Raw genomic sequence first — 19,208 nt, 5'->3', positions numbered from 1 at the left:
CTTCAAATTTACCATTGAATGCTCCCCCCACCCCGGACCAAATCAAAACTTCAAATGTTTAGGTTAAAAGTGTTGTAGAATAAATAAAAAGGAAGTGCATCACCTAAGCCAGTATCTAGCATGTGTCTCCTGCAAAACTGTGAAGGTGCTCAGTGTGACTTATTTATAAACTGAGTAAACTGGGGTTAGTAATCAATTTCCCCAGAATGCTGGGAGGGCAAGGCATGGCCCAATGGCTAGCTGGCTGTGGGATTAGAGGTCTTAGGGAAACCTGAAATGGCTCTGGACCCTTAAGGGTTTTGAAGCAGGTGTGGTCTCTTTTCTTCCCCTCTGGGAAGTGTGCTGGCCACAGTTGGATGAGTAGTTCAGCAGCAGCTCACTGAGCTCTTGGATGAAAATGGCAAATTTCTCCCCAAATGAGCTTATTATCTGCTGCTGTTGGGTGCAAGGCATCTCTCAGCTATGGCGGGAATTACAGCTTCCATCTGTTCCCTAATGTGAAAAATGTGTGCAGGCCGCTGTGCTACCAAGCTGCATGAACTTTAGACATTCAGATCTGCTGACACATTTGGGTCAGGGCCCTCCGAATGGCTTTTGTCAATTATTTCATTACATATCCAAATAACCATCCTGAGGGTGGTCTGGATTTGTGATCTGTGACAGTGTGGCGCTGACATATTTCTTGCCCTTGGAACTCTCTGTTTTTTAGCTTTGTTTAGGGGTTGATGATATATAAGGACTTGGGATATTTAATCATTATTACTTTTGAAGCAAACACAGTACCACCATTATGAAACATTCTTGGGCACAGTTACAACCAAATTCACATCATTAATTCTTGGCTTCTTCCCAGAGTTCCCAGCCTTGCACCTTGCTCCATTATTTTGTTCAGAGAAATCAAATAATGCTTTGTGCTTATAGAGCAACTTTCATCAGAAAATTGCAAAGCCCTCTGCAAATTCTTATTTCCCTAAATACAAATAAACATCTTCAGAGAGCTGTGCATATGTAAGCGTGTTTATCTGTCCTGATTTGTTGTCCAGTGAACAAGAAATTATGGTTTTCTATCTATATGCACTTTGGGAATATAGACATGTAATGTGGACACTTAAATTTTTCTTGACATATTTAGTCAAGATTAAGTGACCAGATACAGTCATAAAGGCTCTTGAGAATATGGCTAAGCATTAGTTTCCTCTACTAATTTTGTATACTTGAGCATTTTCAGAGTTACCTCTGGTATATTTGATGAAATTTTTCTCATTAATAATTGCTTCTGATTTTCATGTAGAACAGGAAGCCAGTTGTAAACAGTTATTTAAAGCTTAGTTTATGTTTTAATTGTGTTCAGGTGGTCTGGTGGTTGATTGGTTTACATATTTCTACCAATCTACTTTTACTAAATGTATCCATTCTGGATTTTATTACACTATTTCCCATCCTTGTGGAATGGAAACACTGTGTTCACCTAAATCCATTTTCTTTTTATCCTGGACATACAGACTACATTTCCCAGCATTCTTGCAGTTAGGGAAATTCTATGACTGAATTATGACCACAAGGATGTAGACAGGTGTAATAGAGTCCACTTTCAGTCCTGACATTGGAATCTTCCCTTCTGGACCTTCACATACTCTTCCTTTGCCTGATACCTAAATGCAGTGAAATCTATGGTGAACCTTGGCCCTTGGGGAATAGGAGACCCACAGGAAGAAACAGACTGGTTGTCTAGATGACTCCATGTGTTAGAACATCTCAGATGAACTGCTTTGGGTATGATATAAGCAAGAAATTGATCTCTGTTGCTTAACAAGCCAATGAGATTTGGGAGTTGTTTGCTATGCCGGTAAGCCTACCCTAACTAATATTCTTTTAGATGTAGCAAAGAATCAGTACTTTCCTCATACACATTATACAAGTTCCAGGGTGGAGGCGGTTCACAGAACACATTGCTGGTGCTGAACAGTAGGTTGTGAAAATGTGTAACCAATGAGCCATGTGGCTCTTTGATCACCATGTCCAATTAAGCCACATGGTTATGTGATTTTCTGGTTGGAGTCAGCCTTTTATCTGGGGCAGATGCAACCACGAATACTTTCACATAGTAAAACTGATCATTTTAATAAGTTGCTTCCCTAGAAAAGGGAGGGGAATGAATCCATACGAGGGCTGGAGATCTGGCTTTGCACTTAAGGCGCTTGACTGCAAAGCCAAAGAACCCAGGTTCAATTCCCCAGTACCCACGTAAGCCAATGTACAAGGTAGTGCATGCATCTGGAGTTGTTTTGCAACAGATGAACCGCTGAAGATTCTGGTGTACCCATTCTCTCTCTCTCTCTCTCTCTCTCTCTCTCTCTCTCTCTCTCTGTCCCTCTATGCTTTATCTCTCTCTCTCTCAAATAAAGTAAATAAATAAAAAAAGAAAGCCATATGAATTTTCTTTTGTTTTTTTCGAGGTAGGGTCTTATTCTAGTACAAACTGACCTGAAATTCGTCTCAGGGTGGCTTTGAACTCATGGTAATCCACCTACCCCTGCCTCCTGAGTGCTGGGACTAAAGGCATGTGCCACCATGCCCAGCTCTATATGAATTTTCAAGGTCTTCAGACTGTAAATTCATTTGTATTCTCTGAAAAGCATTTCCTAGCCCCCCCCATATCTCCATCATTTGCTTCCTGTGCCTCCCATTCTGTGCTCCTGCCATTGAATATTCACTTGCACCTATAGCTGACTCCCAACTTCACTAGCAGATAATTTCTCTTGAGGCTGACTTTTCTCCCTTGTTACCCATATGCCTTAGAAGGTAGGGACCATTTCAACTTGATTTATTGTTTTCTCCCTATCATTCTTCCCAATGCCTGACACATCCCAACTTGATCTGCCCCAATCTTGACTACTCCTGATTTGCTTTCTGCTCCTAACCATTACCATTTATCCTTTAAGAACTTCTCTTTTATCACATGAAACTGCTAAAGTCCTTCATTCTTTCTTTATGGCTCTAGGAAATAACCACCCTCTCCCAAATAGTGATTCAATCCCTGAACATGAATGAGGATGAGGATGCTGTTGAAATCTGTGTGTGCTAGGCATTAGGTCCCAACCCTCCCCTTCTGAAGTTGTGTTACCAAGGCCTCTTTCCTCTATTCATAAAATGACAGCCTTCAACTGAACAGTACTTTGAGCTTTAGGATTTTCGGATTCTAAGTTGTTTCAGTCCTCAGGGTAAACAACATGAGAGGCCCCTTTTGAATTAGCATAAAAGCCGTGAGGAAATAACTTTTAATTTAATTGTGGTTTTTTTCTTTTCCTGCAAGGCTGCATAGAGGCTAGGTAGGCTGCAGCTGTTCTCCTGTTTAGTTCCAATTAGAACCACTCAACTCCCCTGTTTTATTTTGTTTTCCAACCTTGACTATATGAAGAAAAAACATCTGAATGTCTAAGGCCCCAGCATAGGTGTTAGGAGACACTATTTCCCAAGCCTAATTCAACCCTATTGCTTCCCACATTTAATTTCTTGAGGACAGGAGATATTTACACTTGGTAAATACAACCAGAGAAGACATTTTGGCTGTAAAAGCCACTGGCAAGCTGGTTCTGGTACTAGTGTGCAGTTATCTGTCCCATGTCAGTGGCTTCCTAAATGCTAATACATACATGTTGAGCCATGGTATTAGAGGAAAAATTGCTGAGTGGCTTGGAAGAGGAAATGGACCTGCCAGCTATGGGCTTAGTTTCACGCTACAGTGGTCCTTATGCAATCCTCCTTTCTCTAGAAGAGGCAGGAGATCAAAATAAACATGCCTATACACACACACACACACACACACACACACACACACACACACACACACACACACACATATATATATATATATATATATATATATATATATATATATATATATGAGGCAGGAGTTCAGACCTCCAAGCAAACTCAGGTTATGGAACCTTGAGCAAGTGTCCTCTCAGTTTAAGGTTTGATATATCCCAAGACAGCATCCATTCCTGCCCAAAACTCCTGCGAGGCTAGGGCAGGAGGATTGCCACAAGTTTGAGGCCAATCTGGTCTGTATAGTGAGTTCCAGGCCTACCCAGGTTGCAGAGTGAAAGAGACCATGTCTCCAAAATTCAAAAATAGGGCTGGAGGGATGGCTTAGCAGTAAAGGAATTTTCCTGCAAAGCCAAAGGACTTAGATTCTATTCCTAAGAACTCACGTTAGCCAAATGCAAAAGGAGGGCACATGCGTCTGGAGTTCGTTTTCAGTGGCTGGAGGCCCTGACATGCCCATTCTTTCACTCTCTCCCTCTTTCACTGTCAAACAAATAAATAAATAAAAATAAAATATTTAAAAATTCAAAAATAGGGCTGGAGAGATGGCTTAGTGGTTAAACGCTTGCCTGTGAAGCCTAAGGACCCCCGTTCGAGGCTCAACTCCCCAGGACCCATGTTAGCCAGATGCACAAGGGGGCGCACACGTCTGGAGTTCGTTTGCAGTGGCTGGAGACCCTGGTGCGCCCTTTCTCTCTCTCTCTGTCTGTCTGCCTCTTTCTCTCCCTGTCTGTTGCTCTCAAATAAATAAATAAACAACAAAAAAAATTCAAAAATAGGGATGGCTTAGTGGTCAAGGCGCTTGCCTGCAAAGCCAAAGGACTTTGGCTCTATTCCCCAATACCCACATAAGCCATATGCACAAGGTGGCGTATGCATTTGGAGTTTGTTTGCAGAAGTTGGAGGCCCTGGCACACCTATCTTTCTCCTCTCTCTGCCTCTCTCTCTCTCTTCTCAAATAAATAAATAATAAAATATTTCAAAAATAAAATAGGAATGAAAACTGAGAATTCAAAAAGATGTTCTTAGTAATTTACTTAAAATAATACATATGCATACTATATCATATGCAAAAACCTAGCATTCTAGCTTCATGGCAAAGTACTAGATTCTCACCTCTGTTTTTGCATCCTGTCTGATTCCTCTCATGTGACATATGAGAATGGTAGTGAAAAAGACAATGCATTAATATCATTATGAAAATAGTTTTGGCTTTGCAGACTTACTGAAAGGTCTCTGGAACCCCCAGAAGCTCCCTGAGCAAAATTTGAGAGCCACAGTTTTAAAGTTATTTCACTTCTTAGCCTATTAAAAATCTATATTCTTGCCAGGCGTGGTGGTGCACGCCTTTAATCCCAGCACTCAGGAGGCAGAGGTAGGAGGATGACCGTGAGTATGAGGCCACCCTAAGACTACATAGAGAATTCCAGGTCAGCCTGAGCTAAAGTAAGACCCTACCTCAAAAAAAAAAAAATCTATATTCTTGCCCGGCATGGTGGCACACACCCTTAATCCCCGCATCTGGGAGGCAGAGGTAGGAAGATTGCCATGAGTTTGAGGCCACCCTGAGTGAATTCCAGGGCAGCCTGTGCTAGAGCGAGGCCCTGCCTTGAAAAACCCAAAAAATAAATTAAAATAAAATCTATACTCTTAATTCCTTTCACTTTGAAATGTTTTGATTTTTTTTGTCTAAGCCTACAATATCCATTAAAAAATATAATGTAACTCATTTAACTAATTTGAAAACTTTCAGTAGCAACTTGAAATTAAAAATAAATATGTGAAGTTTATTTTATTAACACATTTTATTTGGGCAATATGTTCAAAATATTGTAATGTTGGCATTTAAGAGCCACATAAAATATGATCTAATAGGGGCTGGATGGATGGCTTAGCGGTTAATGCATTCGTCTGCAAAGCCAAAGGACCCAGGTTTGATTCCCCAGGACCCATGTTAGACAGATGCACAAGGGAGTGCACGTGTCTGGAGTTCGTTTGCAGTGGCTGGAGGCCCTGGCGCACCCATTCCCTCTCTCTCTCTCTCCCTCTTTCTCTGTTAAATAAATAAATAAATAAAAATAAAAATACTTTAAAAAAAAAAGGAGTGCAGTGGTCAGAGAATAGCCTTAAAATATGATCTCATAAAGTTAAACAAAATAAAACCAGAATAAGATATTAATGAGATATTTTACATTATTTTATTCATTCTGTCTTCAAAATCTACCATGTACTTTCATTTATAGTATGTGTCAATTCATAAGGTACATTTCATCATAAAGAATTAGCCTGTGTTAAGATTCAGACAATTCCAAAAAAATTACATACACACATCCAAGTTCTTCAAAACTTTCTTAAATGTTTTTAATAACTGAACAGAACATCAATATTGAAATTAAGTGGGTTGGAACTATAAAGCCACCTCTGGGCTAGGATGATGGCTTCCCTTGGTAAAGTACGTAGTGCCTTGTCACTCACATAAATGCTGGGTTGCTTTTCTACACCTGTAATCCTAGTGCTTGGGAGGAGGAGACAGAGTGGGACTCCCCAGTGCACACACATATGTGGTTCATACACATACAAACATGAACAGACACACATGGCACATATACACCTGTGTAAAAACGCTCCTTAATTCACACGAGGCATATTTCAAGTACTCACTGACCACATTCAGCTTGTGACAACCATATTGGGCAGAGCAGATCTAATTGTCGAATGTGGGTTCCTGGGTTCTGGCTCTGGGGGCCGGCCTCGGTCCCTGCAAGATGCCCAGGCCACCGGGGCAGGTGAGAGTGGGAAAGTCAAAGATTATCGGGAGGAATGTGGGTGTGAATAGCTCTCACGGTTTATTGTCAGGGAAAATGGGTTTATAAACATCAGAGGGTAGGGAGAAGAACCTTAAGGGGATTGGTAGTACCAAGTTCATTTCTGATGCCTAATTAGCATAAGTAGGCAATGGTGGGTGAGGGGGGTGTCAGGTGATCTAGGGTCTCAGAGGGATGAGATGTGTGAAAACTGATAAGGAGTTTCCTAGGTAACTGGCCAAAGGGCAGTGCTATGGGCAGAGCCTAAGTTCAGGAGTGCTGGGCTTGGAGAAGGAATGACCTCCTGTAGTCTCTCCTGTTGGCTCTAGCCTGTGCCTGGCAGTGCCTGACAGTCAAAGGCTCTGCTTTCCTTATCTATCCCATCAATGCTGAGAAGCCTCATTAGGAAAGTTTATGAGCACCAGATTTCAAGCCTCATTATTTTTCAAGGAAACCGGTGTCACAGTGAATTTCTTCACAGGCAAGTTAAAACATTTGATAGCAACGTTTGTCAGGGGTTGGTGGGGTCACTCTGAACCCACAGTTTACACTAGCAGGTTAACTTTAAGCTTGGCTTCCAGGACATTATCAATTGATTGCTCATGTATCTAACACGATCTCATATTATTTCTGACACATCCATGGGATGGATGTCCCTGATTGGACAAGGCAGAAACCTCCACGGGATGACACCAAGGAGGATTTCTTAGAGCAGGATGCTACATTTATTTGGATTCCACACTGGGCAGTTTGCTAAGTTCTTGCAGATGAACTTCACATCAGTGTCAGAAACATTAAACGTGTTGTCTTGCCTATTGTTGCCTGTTTTCATTCAATGGTATGCAACCCCAAAGGGAAAGGCAAATGAGAATGCAATTCCAGGCTAAAAATACTCAGGGAAAACATGCGGCTCTGAGTTTAGCATCTTGTCACTTGAAGACAGCAAACGTAATAAACAAATTTTGAAGGAGAAAGCCAAATAAAGTTTGTAGCATTAAAGATTTTTGTTCTCTTTGTCAATGTCATCGTCTCCAAATCATTTCAAATAGGAGTAGAAAAAGCTTCCTCATTTTATACTCTGGGGAATATCTTCCATAAACTCTCCACATAAAAAAAGACTAAAATCCCATGTCCATCTGATCCTCTTGCTGCAAGTTTTGTGACTGGCCAATTTTTATTGAGTGGTCAAATGAGAAAAATGAGTTTTATCTCACTCCAAGATTATCCCTTCCCCAAATTGTCTGCTTATGCTCTTAACCTATGTTATCACTCCATCATACCCATTCTCCTAATGTGAGAGAGCTCAGTGGATAAAGTGTTTGCTATGCAGGCATAGAACCTATATTCAATAACCAGAACACTTTTTAAAATGTCAGGCAAAGTGATGCATGCCTATAATTCAAGCACTAGGAAGTAGAGACAGGAGGATCTCTAGTGCTCTCTGGCTAACCCGTCTACTGTAATTGGTTAGCTCCAAGCCAAAGTCTCTGCCTCAAAAAAGAAGCGGGTGGGGCTGGAGGGATGGCTTGGTGGTTAAGCGCTCGCCTGCGAAGCCTGAGGACCCCAGTTCGAGGCTCGATTCTCCAGGACCCATGTTAGCCAGATGCACAAGGGGGCGCACACGTCTGGAGTTCGTTTGCAGTGGCTGGAGGCCCTAGCATGCCTATTCTCTCTCTCTTGCCCATTCTCTCTCTCTCTCTCTCTCTCTCTCTCTCTCTCTCTCTCTCTCTCTGCCTCTTTCTCTGTCTGTCACTCTCAAAGAAATAAATAAAAATAAACAAAAAATTTTTAAAAAGAAGTGGATGGCATTCTTGTGAAAGACATTTGAGCTTGTCCTCTTGTCTCCCTCCCACACAATGCACCCACATACATGTGTCCATATATGCACACAACACACACATACACCACAAGTCAGAAGTATCCTGCATGTGAGCATGATGTTATTTCAAATAAATCTAAAAGGAGCTAGAAAGTGTCTGGAATTTCCTTATCTGAGGAAGCCAAACTAAATAAACTTAAATTTGCATCCATGGGGAGCTCAGTGAAGGCTAGCACTATTCTAGTTCAAATAACTTCATGCCAAATGACATGCCAAGACCTAAGTTTTCCTGGATTCTTTGTTGAAACAGATGCCTTAACATTTTGTCTTCACCCCATGGCACAAAATGTCAGCAAGACTATGTATGACCACAGGATGGCTATGTCCTCAGTGCCTTTCAATTAATATACTCAGCTCTTGGAATTAGGAACAAGACACCTGAGACTTATAGCAATTGTGCGAAATCTTAAATATATTTTATTTGGGGGAGGCAAGACCTCCTATTCAAGTGCTTGCATTGCATGTGCCAGCATCACTCAATCATGAATACAAGTTAAACCAGAGCGGTGGAACCATGGTGCACCTTGCAGACCTTCTACTTCTGTCTCTCTGCTCCTGAATGATCACTTAAATGTTCTTTCTTCTTTATGAGTACGATGATTTTTTTGCTTTTACTAAGCTCTGCATGAAATCTTCAATGGTAACCAGTTTTAGAACTATTGAAAGCATTCCAGTGTCTCCTCTTTATGCTCAAATCCCCTTCCACCTGCTGGCTGATTCTTATGATTCCACTACTCCAGGTGTGTTCTTCTGGCATTAGGGTAATTCTATGGTATGTATATTAATGTACCTAACAACCTGTGAAGTGCTCAACCATTGGCAGGTGTTTTCTTAAACTTTCACAAGTCACCTGGGTCAAAAGGAGGTATAGTGAAATGGAACTTTCACATCAATTAGAAGGCCAAGAGTTGGAGAGAGACAAAGGTGGAGAGACAACCTGAAGGACAACAAGCTTCAACATGGGAATTTGAAGGCCTACTTGGTGGCTCAACAGGCTCTCACTTCTTCTCCCCAAATGTCTTCATTTGTACAAATTTATCTTTGGACTCCTATGGTGATCTAGCTACTTGGTAGCTGCTTTTGCCAAATTGGAGTCCTGCCAAGTAGATTGACTCCAATACCAAGATGAGAGTTCTTGGCCTTCATAGAAGGGTTTGTGGGAGCCCTAGAAGGATTTGTGGGAGCAGCAGTGGAGAGTTAGGCAAGGTAGGGAGGTTGGGATCTTGTTACAAATGAATTGTTAATGAAAACTTCTTACCAGGCTTATAGGTGATCATCACGGAAAGGATTACATGTAGCTACCCATATGAATTACTTTTCTTGTCACCTTGACAGAATACGGCAGCAACTTAAGCGAGGAAGGATTCATTGTAGTTCAGGGTTTAAGGGAATATAGTCCATCATGGGTGGGAGGCATGGCATCTGGAATTCATTCCATATCTGGCAGTACCAGGTGGCCATGTGGCTTGTTATATGGTGCCAGGCAGAAAGCAATGAGGAATCAAGCTGGAATCACCTTCCATTTCTTATAGCTGCGTTCCACCTCCTAATGTTATCACCTTTCCAAACAGTGCTACCAGTCAGGGATCATGTATTCTAATGCATGGGAGACACTTCACATTCAAACCACAATACCATGCATGCACATGCATACATAAACCTATGGCTTATGTCATGGATTGACACAAATACACAATTCTACACATGAATATTTCTCCTGAAATACTCATCAAAGCCTGTGGGTAGCTATGACTTTTCCTGGTCTTGTTTACTGTCTATTGGCTTCAGATAGGGGTGTGAAGGTTGAGAGACAGTGAATCTATATTTTCAAGGCAGAATAATGGGTTCCATAACTTCTATCATCGGGATAACCCAGTATAGTGGTTTGGAACCCAGTTTCTGTCATTGGCACTTCCAATGTCTTAGGGAAGTTATTCAGCCTCTCTACACGTCAGTTTCCTGATCTACAAAATGGAGTTAATACTACTGTGCACCTTGCAACTGTGCTGTGAGAAAATTAACTGATATAGCACTTACAAAACACCTTAACCAATACCTGACATAGTAAGTGCTCAGTAAATATTTCCTAAATGAACAAGATTTCAACATTAATTTTCTCATTATTATGTAAGTACCACAGGGAAACATCCATTGCCCTGCATGTTCATCTGTAGATATTTCTCAGTATATGAAGAAAAGGAAAAAAAAAAAAAACCTAAATGCCTCAAATAAAAAGCAAATGAGGAAATACGGGGCAAGAGAAAGGGGGATTGACATCTTGCAATTACCTAAAAGCATCTGTACATATTACTTTTGGAGAGACAGTTAAGCCTGACCTCCATTTTTTTTTTTTTAAATTTCTTGCTCTAGACTTAGGTTGAAAGCTTTGAGCTTCCTTCTGGTATTCAATGAGTCACAGCAAGAAAGCATGTTTTCTCCATTTTTCAGCACTTCAAATCATGGCTTCCTTCTTTTCTTCCTATCCTGGTCTCTACTCTTATGTAAGGAAATGAAATGGCAGCACTTCCTTGATGAGAGCTGACACTGAGTATCCTAGGTGTGGAGCTCTATATAAGGAGGTGAAGTAGGATGTAAACTCTACTTGGCTGATGGAAACCAATTGGAAGGCTTGGGAGCTGAGAGATGCTTTCTTACTTCACACACCACCACCACCACCACCATTCTGGGGATTGAACCCAGACACTGGCCACTCACCACTAAACTCCATAACCACCCACTTTCTGATGTTTTGACCCAAAGGTGAGCACTGCTTTAGTGGATTCTGACATCAGACCTGCTGGAAACTACAGTAGTAGTGGGGCAAGACAGCTCTAGGCTGTGGCTGGTTGGGTCTTTACTTTTCCATACATGTTCACATATGTATAGGAATCCAGAAGATGGACAGCAAGGAAGCTTGGGTAGCACCCTATTGATAAGCAGCAGTAGCTTTGAATCATATTGGTTTGAGTTGTGACTTTTGGCTCTGGGGAATGAGGAGTCAAGCAAATAGGAAAAAGAGGCATTCACCCAACTTTTTTTTCCTGAAATGCCAGAAGACTAAAACAGGTCAGTGGTGAATACAAAATTAGCTCATGGCCACCCTCCAAAATGATCTGACCTATTTCGCAGCCATCAGGAATAAGGCAAAGGAAGTTCAGTGGCCTACATCTTGATTCGTCGAGGGAGAAGAGAGAGGGCACAGATTGCCAGACAGCTGGATTCCCCAAGTCACTGGCTATGGATCATATGAGTGCATATAGCTGAAACTCACTAGAAGAACTCTGAGAAATTGAGTTGGGACCAACTCCTGGCGTGACTTAGCATGCAAATGATAACCCTACAAGATGCACTGGTAATCTGACTTGCCAATTTGGTGGCTTTGGTCACTGACGGGAGGATATCAGCTTCTAAAAACTGTCTGACAAGTTTAACCCCTCTATACTCTTTCTGTAAAAGGGAAACTTGGACCAATCGAGGAAAGGGCATTAGGATTGCAGTGGAGTATGAAGCCACAAAATACTGAGAAGGGCCTTATGATAACCTAGCAGGTGGCCATTAGTAGTAGATACGGTTGGTGCCCCACATACATTTCCTTTACCAGCAGGAAACCACTCCTTGAGCCACTGTGAGTGTTGCCACTTCAGAGAATTGCACTTGGCCAGGTAGAAACTCTACCACCCCTCTTGAATCTGAGGAAGGCCAGAGCTCCCTGCCGAATCAGGATAATGCCACATTCTGACCTACTCCGTCACTTGCAGTTTCCTGCTTCCCTAGTGAACGTCCCTTCTACTGAGCACACAATCTCTATACATAATTTAAACAGGGACCTCTATCTTGTACTTGGCTTCTAGGTAACCCAAGCCAAGGTGTGTTTGGAGGAAGAAGAGCACCTGCAAACATTCTCAAATTGGATTGCAAATCAATATCAGTCAGGCAGCTCCAAACTATAGATTCTCAGGCTCTACTGCCAGTTATCCTGATCCAGTGAATCAAGGGTGGACCTGTCTCTCTGTAGTTTTCCCAAGTCCTTCCTTTCAACAATGGGGCCACTCATTTTAGTCCAGCACCTTTACTTCTTTTCTTAATCTAAGCCCACAGGAGCTCCCACTTCCTGCCCAATTTAATCTGTGCATGTCAGTGGGTGGAATTCTAAAGGAAAATAATACTGACTACTCCTACCTATTCTTTCTACTCTCTCAGAATTCTTTTCTTCCTGAGTCCCTTCTTTTTTCCTTCCCTGATAGATGGTGTATCCCAGAAGTCCATCTGTTCTCTCTCCCTTCTGTTGGCTATTGCTCAATTCATCCTTCTGTACTGCTGTCCTTGGTCTTTGGCACATGTAGGAATAGTGCCACCCACTTAATGTCCATAGACGGAAGCCTGGAAGTCCAGAGGCATTATTCACCTGGAGTCCCAGAGGTTTTCCATTCTAGTGCCACAGACAGCAACCTACCAAGAGCCAAAGAGTGTTCATATCAAGAATGCACATCAGTCTTGCCCAGCTCCAGATGCCACCCCTCCCATTCTGTCATCTCATCACTGCCTTCCCTTTGACCCTTCTGAAAGGTGAAAGGCAAGTTCACAGGATGCAGGACCATCTTCCTCCCCAGACATCTGGTTTGATTCTGGGCAGCTAAATAGTGTCTTTGCCATGAACAACAAAAGCTAATTCACTGTGGTTTATAAACATCAAGTGCACATATTTTTTCCTTTTCAGCTTGGGGTCACTGGAAGGGAAAAAAGCAGGCTGAAAGGGAGATTAACCTTTTAAGACCTATTATGACTTCCTAGAGAAAATAAAACAATGGCAGCATTTCCTTTCATTTGTGAGTCGTGTCAGGAGTAATTGTTATTCTAGACAAGAGGAGTACTCTGTAAAAGAGTTCTAAATTCTACTTCAGCTTGGTTTTCCATGCAAGAGCCCACCTGGACTGCTGTCAAGAGCCCACAAGACCATACTGTCTGCTTCATCCCTCTCTGATGTTCATTCTCCCTTCTCTCCAAATCTTCATTTCCTTCCTGTGGGGCTTAGACACCCTGTTAATGGGGCCTGGGGTGTACGGAACAATTAGCACTATTTTAGACAATAGCCATAGCATCTATCAATGTAACTGACAAATTCTGGAAAATACAGAGATTCTGTCTGGGTCATTTATTGAAGGTTTGAGCCAGACTTGCTGTTGATTTGGGCTGACATTTTATTGATTCGTTGATTCATTAGAGACAGGGTCTTTATTACTCTATAGCCCTTAATGGCCAACACCTAGCTATATAGACTAGGCTAGCCTCAAACTCACAGCAATCCTCTTGCTCTAGGTTTCCTACTGCTGAGATTGCAGCATGCACCACCATGCCCAGCCTACTTTGGGGTATCTTAGTATAGCCCGGAACCTGTTTCTCTTCAGAAATGAAGTCACTCATTCTGGTGCTTGGTGGACATAAGTAAGAAACAGAAAAGCCCACAGTGCAGGAAGGTGCAGCCATAGGCAAAGATCTGACAACTATTGTGAGAAGAGAGCAACTCTATGTGCCTCACAACTGGTCCTTTTAAAGTTCTCTCTGCACTGCAAAGCAAAAGTTCATCTCTGACTTTCCATTAGCTTCTTTCTTTCTTTTTCTTGTTTTTTCTTTTTCTCTCCTCCATTCCAAATTTGCACATGGATTCATGGAAAGTGAAGCAATTGAAAGGGCAACATCCAGCTATTAGGGAAGGACAAAACTGTCTCAAAACTTTCTCTTTCTTGCCAAAAGGAAGATCGGACAGGTCCAGGGAGGTTGATGTTAGCAAAGCGGTTTGTGGAGTCTTGCCTTGTACTATTACTGTTATCTGCATCCAACAGTCAAACGTGTTTATACAGGTGGTGTGTGTGTTCAGTGTGGGAGGGGATCAGAAACTCACTGGCAACCTGAGAAGAGCAAACTCTAATGGCATCCACCCCCTGCTGCCCTCTTTGTCCTTTGGATTCATGTGAAAATATTTGCAGACATGTTGCCTACCCTCATGCCAACCAGCAATTTCACAGCCAAGTCATGCAGCAGCATCCTGGTGAGAAGAATGGGTGGGCCCTGGGGCAGCTGCAGAGCAATGGGAAGGAATGACTCCCTTCTTGGGATAGGCAGTTGGCATAAGGCTCAAGCTGTTGTGTAGTATGTAGAATTGTAGAATTTGTTCATCATCCTATCTCTGACAATGTGCTAATGGTTTCCATAGGCACAGGGCACCTTGCAGAACTTCTCAAATGGGTGGGTATTTCTATCAAGCTCCCAGGTAATCGTGACAGACCCGATCCCCTTAGCTGACTACACTTTGCAGCTGGAAGGCTGTCAAGAAGTACCACTGTGTTCTAAACTCCTGCAGGGCTGGGAATGGAATAGTGTCAAGCCCCTCCTCTGGAGACAGGGTGTGTCCCAGGCTGTCCTGGAGTCCTGATTTGCCATTCAGGCAAACCCCAGAAGGATTAGCAGCTGGCCCAGGACTTGGATGAGACCATCTCCCACTCTGACAGGGGAGTCCCAGAGGCAGCGCAGACGTTGTGTGAAAATCTGCCATCCTCTTTGCTTAAGGTTGCCCTCTGTCACCCTCCCAGCCCCCCTGCCCTGTGGGCCGACTTAAGCAGCTCAGCTTTTAGCTCTCTGGCATTCGGAGAGAGGGCTTTGCATAAAAGAAAAGGCTCTTCCTTAAGAAACAGAGCTGGGAATCTAAGCATGGCCCTTGCCTGCTGCATGCCCAAGAATGCAGGTATTTGGGGTTTGCAGCATTTCCTGGCAAGACAAAGAAGGAGGGGGAACTAGAGGAGGCTGGGATGAGGGAGGACTTGCCCTGCTGTCTGTAGCCGCTTCCTATTCTGAGAAGGAGCAGCATGTTTCCTGAAAAAAAACAAAACTGAGGCCTTTCATGGGGGCAGATGTGAGGAAGGAAAGCCCTGCCTGACCCTCACTCAGAGAGGACTTTGACATTTACAGTAAGTAGATCCCATCCTTCCAGTACCTTGTGCTGCTCATACTGGATGGCCAAAGATTCAAAGTTTCATTCTCTTTTGAGGAAGTGGAGTCCCTGTGACTGTGCAGAGGACAATTGATCTTTCCTGTTCTGAGTATGGAGTGGCTTGTAGGAGGGTGCAGGTGTGACCAAATGAGGTTTCTTCCAGGTCAGGGTCCTAGGTCTTTACTTCAGGGTTACTGGGAAAGGCCTGCGTCTTGCCTGGGATCACTCTGGACTCCCCCTTGCTGCCCTTTTCGGACTGGTCGCTGGAGCTCCACCCCCTCCCGTCTTCCAGGGCTCCCTCAGGATCACTCCTGCGGTGACAGACAACTTCATGTCCCTGTGACCACTCCCCAAACAGTACAGAATGGAGAATCCCTAGACCCAAGTTCCTTCACTTCTCCCTTCCCTAGTCTTCAATGCCCTTCAATAAGTCTTTAAAACCACTTTGAGTCCTGTCCACTTCTTTCATTCTCTAAACCCTACATCACTCTATTCCTTTATTTCCTAAGCTTGGCCACATATGGAACCCTATTTGTAAAGTGCTGCACCATTTTCAGGGTTCTTTCTGCCTTGGGGTTAATCCTTTCATTTTAACCCAAGAACCTTCGTGCTAGGAATAGCTCTTTATGCTTCTTCTCCAGATCCCATAAGCTCCCAGTCAGGGTGTTCACCACAGGAGGTAGATGGTATTTCTTTTGCCTCAGAAAACCATATTTGCACCCACTTCTGTGAAAACTGATTCAGGGTCATGCCTAAAGGGTCTTCTATTAGTCTAAACGATAGCCCTGTGTGCAGCCTTCCTCAGTGGTGGTGTTCCACCTTACCACCTGAAAGAGTACTCCCTCTGATGTGCTTTTGCAGGTATGGTGTTGGTGACACTCATTTGGGCATATTTGTTACCTACAGAGAGGAAGGAAGCATGTCTATGGATCAGGCACCTTCCAATGGATGGGTGCCATTGAGCCTGCGTCAGTATGTACAAGACATTGTGGCTTTCATATTTTGCAGTGGAGAGGTTGTTCCAATTCCAAATCTCTAAAGTCATATATATGCCTATGACAACTCACCATTATTTGATGTGCAGGACACACCTCAGCCCAATTAGCATCCACAGGGTTGAGTCCAGGTATTAGAGTAATCTTTTGAAGCTTCATAGGAGCATTTCCTTGTGCAGCTAGGGTTAAAAAGTCCTCACTTAGGGACTAGGGAGGTTGATCAGTGGATAATGCACTTGACACACAAGTATGAGGAGCAGAATTTAGATCTCCAGCATCAATAGCAATGCCGGGTGGACATGGCTGCCCACGTGTGCTGGGGAGGCAGGGACAGAAGATCCTTAGGGCAAGATCACTAGCTAGTCTACCGGAATCAGTCAGCTCTGAGCTCAGGTGAGAAACCCTGTCTCAATAAAGGGAACAAGCAAGGAAGACACGCAACGCCAGTCTCTGGCCTCCACGTAACTACACCCAACACAAACTTACATTACTAACATAGGCAAAAAGAAATCCATAGTCACCCTATTCTCCCAGTTTCCCTTAGAAAAATGAGTAACACCATTAGGAATTTATGTTCATAAATTTTCATAGAGATTAGTGAATCCAGAGGACAGCGCCCACCAGCAGTAGTTATTTGTTGGGCCCGAAAGACGAAGTAAGAGAGGCAATACCAAAGCAAGAATGAATGCACTTTGCCAGCTACCTTTCAGAGGTTTCTAGTTTAAGGCCAAGTAGAAAGATGGAGAGAAACACTTTTGAATACCTTGGTCTAGCATACCCTCAAGATGCTTGGTTTAATAAGATAAAAGAGAAGCTGAGAGTAGTGGAGCATAGTGGAAAATCCATAGTATGGAGGGAACTGGCAAGCCAGGGAGAGATGAGGGTGGCTTATAGGGCTGCTTGGCAGAGGGCTTAGCTTTCTTACAGCTCCTGGCAGGCTATATCTTTGGTTATCTTTGGGCATCAGTCTCAACATGGCATGGCACATTGGCTGACTCTGGACCGCTTACATGTGGAGAGACTAGACCTTTAATCAAAGATGCCTCCAACTAGGGCTTGGCAAATAATACACTCAGCATAGTAAGAACTGAAAGGAAAATGACTGCTTTTTGTCTCAACCCAAATTTTATTATACTAGGTTTCATTATAAAAATGCTAGAGGTTTGGGGGGTGTTTATTATATAAACAATGTAGTTACAATGATCTTCAGCATCTTTCAAGCTGGAGTCTCAAAGGGAGTTTATTTTCTAGATTTAAGGCCATGGAACAATTGTTTTGTATGATTGCCTTATAAGCATAGGAATAATTCAAGGAAAACCAGAACTCCGTTTTCTTTCCCTCTCAGCCCCTGTGGATTTTCTCTGATCTGGAGAAGGCACAGCCACATACCCACAAGGCCAGATCTTGGAGCTGATAGACTATATTTTAGCTAGACATAAAAGGAAGAGAGTGTGGGCTTCAGAGAAAGTGGGGCATGTGACTCAAGTTTCAGGCTTCTGTTTCATCTACTTAGGAAGGTGTCCTGCTGATATGGACTGTGTGGCAGAACCACTTAGGTGAATTAAGCAAATACTTAGGAACCCAGGCTCTCATGCCAACTTCTGGTCAGTGGCCAGGGGCCCAATGGATCGTGTCATGATTTGTGCCATGATATCCAAGCATTCGTCTTTTCCAGAAACAAAACTTTCACATCAATATCAACATCAACTCAGGCCCCTTAGTTCATTTCTGGGAACTCTGTACTCAGAGGTAAGTTGCCACCATCTGTGGCAAAAGCTATTTTGTCAATTTTACAGGAGTTCCAGATTCCTAAATTTATTTATCTTATTTGATATCCTTTATTGATATCGCAATTTTTTAATTTTTTAATGAATGCTTATTTAGAAAAAAAATAGGGCTGGGGAGATGGCTTTTTGGTTCAGGCACTTGCCTGCAAAGCCAAAGGACCCAGGTTCGATTTCCCAGGACCCACATAAGCCATATGCACAAGGTGTCGCTTGCATCTGGAGTTAGTTTGCAATGGCTAGAGGCCCTGACATGCCCGTTCTCTCTCTGCCTTTCTCCATCTCTCTCTCTCTCTCTCTCTCTCTCTCTCTCTCTCTCTCTGTCTCTCTCTCTGCTTCTCTGTCAAATAAATAAAAAAGTTAAATAATGATAAGCCTGGGATGGTGATACATATCTGTACTCCCAAAACTCAGGAGGTTGAGAAGGGAGGATCATGAGTTCAAGTCCAGCGTGGGATGCATAGCAAGTTGAGCTTGAAAATAGGATCCTTGCTCTAAGTAAATAAATGAACGAATAAACAAAAATTTGAAAATGTAAAATTGGGCTGGAGAGATGGCTTAGTGGTTAAGGTGTTTCCCTGCAAAGCCAAAGGATCTCCGTTTGATTCTCCAGGTCCCACGTATGCCAGATGCACAAAGGGGCTCATGCTTCTGGAGTTCTTTTGCAGTGGCTGGAGGCCCTGGCATGCCCATTCCCTCCCTCTCTCTCTCTCTCTCTCTTTCTGTCTCTCTCTCTTTCTTTCTCTCTCTCAAATAAATAAAATATATTTTTAAAAAGTATAAATTCATCTCAGTGCATAGTTTTGGTAACTTCCATCAGTTTGTCATGTGATTGGTTGCTATCCTGTGGACGTCCGTTAGGCTTTGCAGAGGCAGCACAGCGTGGGGAGAATAGGCTTTGCCATGTGTCAGATCTGAATTTGAAACCTTACA

At 42.9% G+C, this 19,208-nt stretch overlaps 1 protein-coding gene across 3 annotated transcripts in view; it reads left to right on the top strand.

Annotated features, from left to right (window-relative positions):
* Positions 1-19,208, top strand: part of Nhs (NHS actin remodeling regulator) — a 398,091-nt gene that overhangs the window by 258,384 nt on the left and 120,499 nt on the right. The window contains exon 1 of one of the 3 annotated variants that reach the window (XM_045140533.1): positions 15,380-15,473. The exons of the other annotated variants lie outside the window; for them this stretch is intronic. The gene's annotated coding sequence lies outside the window, so the exon portion shown is untranslated. Of the gene's footprint in view, positions 1-15,379; positions 15,474-19,208 lie in introns of those variants that run through there. 3 annotated transcript variants of the gene reach the window in all.

The sequence above is a fragment of the Jaculus jaculus genome, chromosome X, assembly GCF_020740685.1.
Source record: "Jaculus jaculus isolate mJacJac1 chromosome X, mJacJac1.mat.Y.cur, whole genome shotgun sequence".
Lineage (NCBI taxonomy): Eukaryota > Metazoa > Chordata > Mammalia > Rodentia > Dipodidae > Jaculus > Jaculus jaculus.
The sequence above is the reverse complement of the archived record's forward strand: the minus strand, read 5'-3'. Positions and strand labels throughout refer to the sequence as shown.